The sequence below is a fragment of the Patiria miniata genome, unplaced genomic scaffold (assembly GCF_015706575.1).
Source record: "Patiria miniata isolate m_02_andy unplaced genomic scaffold, ASM1570657v1 HiC_scaffold_25, whole genome shotgun sequence".
NCBI classification, from domain to species: Eukaryota; Metazoa; Echinodermata; class Asteroidea; order Valvatida; family Asterinidae; genus Patiria; species Patiria miniata.
In genome coordinates this window covers 14438132-14446329 of record NW_024037064.1, presented here as the reverse complement: position 1 = coordinate 14446329, position 8198 = coordinate 14438132, and the positions used below count along the sequence as shown (strand labels likewise).

At 35.5% G+C, this 8198-nt stretch overlaps 2 long non-coding RNA genes across 2 annotated transcripts; both read right to left on the bottom strand.

Annotated features, from left to right (window-relative positions):
• Positions 1 to 1291: 1291 nt before the first annotated feature.
• LOC119733364 lies at positions 1292 to 4217 on the bottom strand. The gene is made up of 4 exons (XR_005271794.1): positions 4006 to 4217; positions 3543 to 3604; positions 2927 to 3112; positions 1292 to 2232 (listed from the first exon to the last, which is right to left on the bottom strand). It is a non-coding gene; the product is annotated as an uncharacterized LOC119733364 (long non-coding RNA).
• A 260-nt stretch (positions 4218 to 4477) lies between these two features.
• Positions 4478 to 5915, bottom strand: LOC119733363. The gene is made up of 3 exons (XR_005271793.1): positions 5827 to 5915; positions 4803 to 5027; positions 4478 to 4593 (listed from the first exon to the last, which is right to left on the bottom strand). It is a non-coding gene; the product is annotated as an uncharacterized LOC119733363 (long non-coding RNA).
• Positions 5916 to 8198: the final 2283 nt, after the last annotated feature.

The following is an 8198-nucleotide window of genomic DNA, read 5'->3' as shown; positions in this document are numbered from 1 at the left end:
CAGAAAATCTGTCAAAGTTAGCCGAAAATCGGCTAAAACGGTCACTGTGGACAGGATTTGACCTCACAACACGTGCGCTGCAGGCTGACTGACATACGATGTATGTGCCTATGTACAACGTACGTGCATGTACATGTACATGTACATTGTGGACGTCCTGTCCTGTGCATCTTTTGAAGCAGAGGTATTGTCAACGTGAAGTTTTAGGCGTGCGCAGGGTATGTTCGAGTTCGCTTATCGCCTCGAAACTTTGAAATGTTTTAGACCTACCCTTCAATCGACAATTAAAGTAAAAACAAATATAAGAACTGCCATGGTTGATTTTTCAGGAATTTTCAAATGAAAAAGGGTCTTTTTATTATAACTTCTGGTCTGATGACGTCATTTGCCTAAAACTTCCCACACGTCTTAAGTGGGTCAAGGTCATTATATACACCAATATTTAGGCGATTCCGACAAACTTCGCCACAGACATCTATTGAAAATACATTTTTGCTAATTTTCAACCTGTCGGTAGAGGGCGCTCGAAGATTGCATGACGTCATCGGTAGATGATTTGAAGAATTGTATCGGCCAAGAGACTAACACTGTTAAAAGCAAGTTCATATCTATTACCACTTTCAAATAATAAGCCACTTCCGGTTTGGGCCTTTTTCGACCGGAAGCAAGGGTCACGCTATTGCACGCACACTGAATGAAATGAAGACCTTAACCTGCTCTACCACTTGCCGGCAACAGAATGCTGCGGACGCGTACGGTTGATGTCTTATGCATTTTTAAATATTAAAAGTGTCACAATTTAATTGCCTATAAATAAACACAGGATGACGTCATCATGACGTCATCATTCCACACTGTTGTTTGAATTAGGGTCTTTGCTTGGACAAAGATTGGTGTTAATGAATTACTGGCAAAGAGTCAAAAATGCCCTTTGAAAATCGACAATTATTTTTTTAATTTCTGTGTACAAAGTCTATGGGAAAAATTAAATATTCAAAAATCTATAATAAATTAGTCGATGACGTCACCATGACGTCAATCTTCGGGACACATCTTTGCTATAGGGGCTATGCTTATGCTAACTTTGAATGATGTATGACAAACATTAATGCCAAAAGTGGCGTGTAGAATAAACGTGTACAAAGTCTATGGGGTTTTGGGAAAAAAAGAAGAAGAGGAAGAAGAAGAAGAAGAAGAAGAAGAAGAAGAAGAAAGAAAAAAAATCAGAACAAAAAGAAAGACTTTTCCGCAACAATGCGGAAAAGCCAAAAAATAACAGAAACTAGAGATAGTGATTGTGAACAATCACAGAGCTGTTCCGTGTTTTTATTGTTGGTTTGTTACCAAAAAGTAAATGATATATAAATAAATTCTATAAAACATAACAGACTTGGAAAAAGATACAAACAGTGCAGTAATTATATTAAGAATGATTTGGGCAATTATTTGAAGTATAGAAAATTTTTCAGTATGTCTGTACATTGTTTATCAGAAATTAACCAAATTATTCTCCTTTGATGTTGAAATTTAACAACAGTAGTTTTGCTGTAAAAATGCTTTTAAAAACATAACACATCAAATTTGTAAAAGTTTTTAATCTGTTACAATGTTAACAAGAACAGTGATTGATAAGTCATTTTGATTCATTTTGAAGTGACAAACATGAAAAACAATGAACAAGTTTTCATAATAAAGGGCACTGTTGTCATGATCTAAGCAGATCTGGGCTGTACATGGACTTTATGACCTGTCACCCAGGGCACGCACACTTACCCTCAACAGATATATTACAGAGGGATTGCGTGGACGGGCAGTAACTGGGTTAGAGGTCATAATTCCCTGTACATACCGGCCACATGCTTGCTTTGATCATGACGATGGTGACCGTTTTGGAATGATTTGGGGCAATTATTTGAAGCATGGGAAATGTGTCGGTATGTCTGTACATCGTTTATCAGAAATTAACCAAATTATTCTACTTTTCATGTTAAAATGCTGCTGTAATAATTTTTCTTAGTTCAACCCCAAATTGTTTAAAATTTACCCAGTCAGATTCTCTTGTCGTTTTTTACTTGATAGATAAAATATAACAGTAGTTTTTTATGAACTAGGCTTTAAAAGTTGTTTGAAAAAATCACATCAAATTTGTAGTAATGGTATGTACATGTACAATGTTTTACAGAGTACAATGTTTACAGAGTTTCTTCGTCTGTGTGTTCTTCCTCTTCATTCCTGTATGGTAAAAGAAAAGAGAAAGAAAAAGAAACCAGTAACAAAACAAGTATTTACTATTTGAATAGAAGCAAGTGGGGGTTGTACTTGGGTTTTATTCTATTAACTATTGAATATTTGTTGGGGTCTAAACTTTGCATCACTGAAGCCGGTAAAAAGGGTGAAGACCTTTGTTTCTCTCTTTTTCTTGTAAATTTTCTTTGTTTTTTTTGTTCCCCTCCAACTTAAGTCAAGACGTGGTATTTCAAGATTTGAACTGAACTGTACCTTGAAACTTGGCATACAAGTTGAACCCCATATATGAGGGCAGTACTTCAATATTTACACATATATCTGCGCTTACTAGATGACGCCGCTGTAATTATGTCATCTTGGCGTCATTGGGTGTTGATATTTATGACAATTCAAGGTTTATTATTGAAAAAAAAAATCGTATCTCCTGAACATAAGCTATTTTCACACTTTCTACTTCATAAATGAAAGGGCTTAACGTACTTCATGAAAGTTGCACTAACAAGACCCAAATTTGACCTTATCTTACAGTTGAAAAGAGAAGTTGGAGAGAAAAATATATACGCAGGACTTGTATTGAGGTCTGACAATATGAAATGCAATTTGGACATGGTCTCTGTGTATGAAATAATGTTTGATGCTTTGGCCTTTTCTACATCATGTGGACATTTATGTTACTGACCTGTCACATGTTTGAGTGATTGAAGTCACTTTGTTTGTTCCAGCAACATTTTGAAACTCTATGTCTAGAACGATGGGGAGTAGAGGGTGTGCCTCAGTAACTTCGGTAATATGGAGGGCATCGTTGAGAATATCTGGAGCTGTTACATACTCTGTGTTGTCATCAGTGAAGATCGTAATGTCGCCACTGAAAATATTTATGGTGAAAGATACAAGATTACTTAGCAAGTTAACTTACAGATTTTGTGAGATGGTAACTGTAGTTGTCCATTTTTGGTTGAATATTGGCAAGTGTTCACAAGACTTAGTTATAGACCTGAAATGTGATTGATATATTTTGTGGATTTAGGTGATTTAGGTAAATTTCTGAAGTTGCTTCACATGTGCATGAGTTGCACACAATTGTTTTTTGTACAAGTGTAACTTTTGTAAATAGGCTAGCATATAAAAAATATCATGATCATCAAACAGCATCATAAAATAAAATTTTTGATCATGATTTATTGTACATGTTTATTTGCATAGCTTGGTGTTTAATTCTTAAGATCATGGAAAGATAAAAAAAAAGTAAGGTTACTAAGTTAATGGGTAGAAGAAATGATCACTAAGAGTCTTACTTCTGTTCTTCAGAGAATGCATTGACTGCCACCGTCTGTTGTGAACTTGGCTCTTCTCTTGTCTGCTTAGAAGGATGAAAGTTTAAGGGTGAACACATGTTTCTGAAGGAAACTAAGGAACAGTAGTGTGATGGGTTTTGTTTTGCCATGGAATTGTATCTAACTAGAAAATTGGGTCATTAAAAATTGTTTTGTACTGGCAGCTAGTTGGTTGTTGAGTAGAGTAGGCAGTATAGTGTTAGTGGGGCTTGTGAAAACAATATCAACAATTATTTTTTATAAAGATGTAAATGTTATAGTTGAGTTCATCATATTTAAGGGGTATCAAGGAAAAACATAGTAAGACTGTGACTAATATAGAACAAGATATGAAATATGACATTATGTATGTCATACAAACGTTGGGGTAGTTTTGTAATTAATAAGGTGTACTAGGGGTACAGTTATATAAAAGAAATCTTACCACAAAGGTTGTTTCTTGTGTGGCATTGAGGACAGTGTCTTGTTTATATGAAGAAATTTCAACATTCTCCAGTAGAACTGGTGAGCCAACAGGTGGAACATGACTTTGGGATGAACTCCCCCAAAGATTCACTTGGACAGTTGTTCTTTGTTTCTGATCAGTGATGTCAACAGTTTTGAGCTGATAATTCTGTCCTTCCTTAACAGGAGATACCTGATTGCAATAAAGTCAAAGAGTTTGGTTGCATTTTACTATGAGGCAGTAGGCAGTAGGATGTTGTGTGTTGACATTTACAATTTCATCATAAACTTCTGTATATGAAAGTTTAACTTGAAAAGAAGAATGAGACATGTAATTTGTAAATAAATGTTGTATTAATTACTCACATAATTAATTAAATTGAAATATTTAAAGACATAATAGTAATATCATAAGTTTGTATGGTTTACTAACTGCCTTAATGATTCCTTCAACGCTGACTCTCTTTCGTTTTGGCAGTGTTGTTGCTTCTTGAATAGTGACAGTCTTTGCATGGTAGAACTCTTCTTCTATTTCTTGTGATGTTGGAAATGGTCCTGTGCAAATCACCTAAGGAAAGAAGTGTTTATTCTTGTATAATTACATGTTTACAAATGTGTTATTATTGGAGGTTAGCATTCAAAATGAAAATGTTTCAGTTTGAGTTGATAAATACATGAACAGAAGTAGGCTATGTGGGGTTGAGGAGTGAAATTCAATATGTACCATGTATGGTTAATACAGTTTCTTTTGCATTTTAATGATATTATGTTACTTACTCTAGTTTTAGCTGTTGCTTTGAGAGCTGGCATATTTGTTGATGAAACTATGAAGCTATTGCATGCCACTAGTCGGTAGAACAGACCTTGTTGGAAATATTCAAGTAGCCTGTCTGTAAGGTACAACTCCTTGATTTCATTTTGGTCGGTCAGAACTTGAATTGCGTAGGCAAATTTTGTCTTGTATTTCTCTCTTGAGAGGACCTTGATATTGACAGTAGCCATCTGTATTATTTAGAACATAACATAAACATATACAAAAACATAAACATATATACATGTAGTTTTAGAAATTGTCTGAAGCAATGTATTTTGTTGTTGGGGGGATGGTATCTTAGTAATTTCAAATGTTGGGTTTTGGTTAGTGTTGCATGAAGGAATATTAAATCAGCTGTAGACTTAATTAGGATAAAGCCTTTTAAAAACTGTTTATAGTTAATTAGAAATAGAATTACTATTATAACTATTTGGGGAAATTGTATTTCTTTATTTTGTAGGTTTTTTTTTTAAGGGGGTGCCCTGAAAAATTGTAACTAAAGTTGGTGGATGATTGAAAAGCTCCCCGCTACCTCTCCCATGGCTGAAGTGAAGGTCTGCAAGGTTGCAATTTATACACACAGGCCTGATTATCATTACACTTGTATCATTACACTTATCTAAACACTTAAAAAAAGTCACTTCGCCCCCCCCCCCTCCAGCGGAGCTTGTAACTTTCTTAATGTATGTCATATTTTAGATTACAGTATGCAACTGGAAGCAGAATCTAATTATGCTTATTTAGACACCTCATTCATAACAAATGACCCAGTATTAATCAATCCTCACCTAGTCCTTCCTCCATGGTTGAACTGTTGAACAGATGAACCCCTGAATCTGAAAACTGCACTTACCGTAATGATAATCATAAGCATATCACACAAGAGGAAACAACAAAAGGATCCATGCGGACATGGTCGAACAGATTTCCATTACCTGTGAACAGGTTATGCTCAATAGGATTAAGTTTAAGTTTAAGTTAAGTTACCTTTGTTTACACTTCAAAAACACGTTGAGTCGACTGTCAGTGTCACATGTACTTGTACAGTACTGTCATGGAAATGCACAACGATAGTGTAATGACAGAGCTTGCATTGAATGCAAGGGCGCCACCTGTTGAACGGTATTATTGAACGGTGTCTATTGAACGGTATAAATTATATCATTAGGCCAAAAAAAAAAGGCTCCGGTTTCTGGTATGCGCGCGCGTCGCCGTAGCCATGCGCGTCGGCAAAATGAAAAAGTTTTTTTTCAATACAAGATGATGTTTCAAAACCGCCAAACTCACTGGTTTGACTGGAATTCTGCTGCTGCACAATTTTAACGTGTTTTTAGAAGGGGTTATGATCGAGAATAAGATTTATGTGGCCTCTCTGGATTCCCATATATTTGCACTAAGTTTAGTCGGGCACCATTTGCAGTCATCAGCCGACATTTGAAGCCAAAAAAAAAAAAAACAGGTAAAAAAAAAAAAAAAGCTGCGTCGCCGCACCACTTTTGGGCCAAGCTCCATACCAAAAACTGGAGACTTTTTTTTTTGGCCTTAACAAACAACTGTAACTATTAATATTGAGATTCTAATCTTAAATAATTACACTTCCGGTACCACGGGAAGTGAAGGTCACATGACCTTGACATTCCAGCAGACACACCTTCAGACCATGATGTAATGTGCAAAAAATTGCAATGATGGGTTATTGTACACTTAACTGTTGAGATATGGTGGCAACAAATTGTCTCATTAAATATTCATGATGTCATGACAAGAGAATGACGTAATTTATCGTCACATTACTTGAAACAATAATTTAACTTAAGACTGTTTCTAGATATGCAACTTTTGAGGTCAAAAACAGTTGGACAGATATGAAGATATAGGACTCAGGTCGGGCCTATATATTTTAAGTCACTATTATGTAACATATGATGACGTCATGATGATGTCATATCAATTTTGATCATGAACATTTCCCTGTTTACAGAAGTACAATGTTTGAGATTAATCGGTTTGACAGTTATATTTGTGATTCAAGATTTATTATTGTGCGCGCTTTTTACGTAGTATCTAGTACGCAGCAAGCTACAGGTGTTACCGATATGTGATATTTCTGGGCTGAACATTTGTTAAGTGTTGACTATATTGAACAGCCAGCATTATTAAGGTTAATCGGTCAATATTTAATGAATGAATTTAAATGTTGTGAACAAAATTGTCGCAACAGAAGGATGGCAGAGAACTTTTCGACGCACGGCACGTTATATCGCACTGCTAAACTGGTAAAGCGAGGTCTGTATTTTTATACAGTGCGCCCTCTATTTGAATCAAGTGCATTGACCTCCACCAGCGCTGGCAAGGTAGCTAGCTGTTGACGTATAGTATGGTGCCGCTACAGCCTGATGGAATGTGATTCGTTTTACAGCATCAAGAATTGGGAACAAGATGTGTATGGACATTTGCATTTGGAAGGTACGCAGCGGTTGGTGATGATGAGAACTGATTGCTTTCGTAGTATTTTCTTATTATTTAGTGATGAAAATGAAGCAGTAAAGTATTGTATATTGCTTGACTATTAATGTAGAAGGCTTTGAGTTTCTCACTGTCGAGACATGTCAACTTTGTTTATGTTGTAATTGGTTGGTTCATGTTTCGTGTTATAATGGGCCTAAGTAATGCCAATTCATTTGCCATGCCTAACGACTAAACATGTGAAAACTACATGTATGTAACTGTATTTATACTGTACATACCATCATAGGGTTATTTTTTATTCTGGTTCTGCTCAGTACTGTGCAAACACCTCCAATTGGCGGTTATCACGCTCCATGATTGCCATTAGTTACGTAGGCACGCGAATTTATAAATTTAAGGGTGGATGTGGTACTGTCTTGTAAGATTTTACATTAACAGTCTAATAATTGCACTATATTTGGTAAGATTGTACTATACCTCTACTCTATTTTCCTTATTACAGCTTATCAACCACCAACAAGTGAATTTCTGATAAGAAATCATGAATTTAGGATAAAGAAAATTTGGAAAGTTCCATACACGGACACAAACCTTATGAGACTGCTCTGAAAAAATGCTGTTTTCTAAGTAAATGCTTTGATTTTTTTCACTGCTAAATTCAACTTTTAAGGACATGTTATTGCTTTTCCTGGCTTGTAGGTCACTACAGGGAAAATTAAGTATTGTCCATGTATGGAACTCTTCCCGAATTTCTTTTTTTTTAAGTTCTTAGGAAAAACTTAAGAGGAGATCCATAGTTTCTGTGCATGGGGTTAAAAGTTAGGGGATAACTATGAAAGTAAGATCTTTCCCTATATATTTGTGATAACAAGCAAAAAGTGAAAGTCTGA